Genomic DNA, 1,572 nt, shown 5'->3' with positions numbered 1-1,572 from the left:
AATAGAGGAATTAGTAAAGAGTCTGGAGTTTCACTTTCACTGCACCCCCCCACCCCACCCCCCCCGCCCCTATTCCAGGCCTGGCATCATCTGTTCTTATTATTTGTGCATACTCTATATGTTCTATTTTCTGTCAGATGGAAATATAAAAGACAGTTAATGCAACACACCTGTTTGTACTCTTTTATTCCCTCACGCAATGAGAATCGATGAGAATCAATAAGGAATTGGATCAATAAGCAAAATCGACAATGGAATTGGAATCATTTAATTCTTATGGATTTCCATCCCTACCTGTGAGCTGCTTTTCTGTTGTTAAAGATATCAAAGGGAAACAGATCCAGGCAACAGGCTCATAAAGGACTGGATGATGTTCATAATGAAAGTTAGTAACCTCATACTCATGTCTGTGTCTCCAATGAAGGCAACGAAGCTGCTGGTTTTTGACGCGTATGTCCTGTAATGAATAGTCAAGTGCACTGAGGGCACTTTTGAACTGCTTTTTTTGTATAAAAAGTAGTTAATATTGGATTGTGTACTTTGTGTAAGACCTACAATATATCAAGACACATCCACTGTGCTCATCCTCTGGGTCTCACTGGTCTGTGCCAGACGGAAACCTGAAGAAGATAATTCAACTCTGACAGTGAAGCATCCTCCACAGACCCCCCCCCCCCCCCCCCCACACACACACACACACACACACACACATGGATGTCCACAGCTCATATGTTCTCTGTGGGTTTCAGAGGGCATCCTTAATGTTTTGAGTTCAGAGACTGTAATGAAGCCCAGACTAAAGTACAGGGATATACAGAGGAAAAAGGTGACTCTAAAAACAGGAACAGAAATGGGATTTGAACTGTAAGGACATCATGTTTTTGCTTCACAGCTGTTTCAGCATCGGACAAATTTGGAACAACAGCTGAATCCACATGCAAGGATGTGCAACGCAGCTGTTAGTCAAATATTGGCATGTGACGGAATGGAAAACACCTTAAGTATGATTACACATTGTTACCTCAGATGAATATTTCTTCTAGAGGCAATTTACTGCTAAATTTAATTTTCTGACTTAGAGTCAAAAACCATTAAAACCTCCTGAGAAAACCCACAAAGGAGTCGACTTGGTAGAAATTATGCACTTTTTTTATGATCAACTGAGGAAATAAGCAAGAGCGAGCACAGTTTGGGGTTTTCATTATGTCTCTCCAAAGGTTTGCAAACTGTTTGTGCTCAGGCTGAGCCACAGAATCGTTAACATCAGGGAAAACACTCATCAAATCTAATGTTTATCTGGAGCATCTGGGGACTCCGTTTTGGAGAAGTTACTGGCAACAAAACTATTTCATTTCAACACATGAAACTTTAATTCAGAAAACCATTGTGAAAATGAAAGGTATATTAAAACAGCTGTAGATGTTTGTAAAGGAGTGAAAACATTATATTTCATGAAAATCTGTGTAAAAAATTTAAACTAAAAAGAGTACAGCATTCTCTGTGTGACCTTCATCCCCGGCTTTGGGTTGGGGGTGGGGCTGGGGCTAGGCTCCACCCCCTCTGTCCTCCCCA

At 40.9% G+C, this 1,572-nt stretch overlaps 1 long non-coding RNA gene across 1 annotated transcript in view; it reads right to left on the bottom strand.

The window, feature by feature from the left end:
• Positions 1 to 393: 393 nt before the first annotated feature.
• Positions 394 to 1,572, bottom strand: part of LOC115439378 (uncharacterized) — a 21,969-nt gene continuing 20,790 nt past the window's right edge. The window contains exon 3 of the long non-coding RNA XR_003938256.1: positions 394 to 407. This is a non-coding gene — a long non-coding RNA (uncharacterized LOC115439378). The remainder of the gene's footprint in view (positions 408 to 1,572) is intronic.

This window comes from Sphaeramia orbicularis, chromosome 3 (genome assembly GCF_902148855.1).
Source record: "Sphaeramia orbicularis chromosome 3, fSphaOr1.1, whole genome shotgun sequence".
Taxonomy (NCBI): domain Eukaryota; kingdom Metazoa; phylum Chordata; class Actinopteri; order Kurtiformes; family Apogonidae; genus Sphaeramia; species Sphaeramia orbicularis.
The sequence above is the reverse complement of the archived record's forward strand: the minus strand, read 5'-3'. Positions and strand labels throughout refer to the sequence as shown.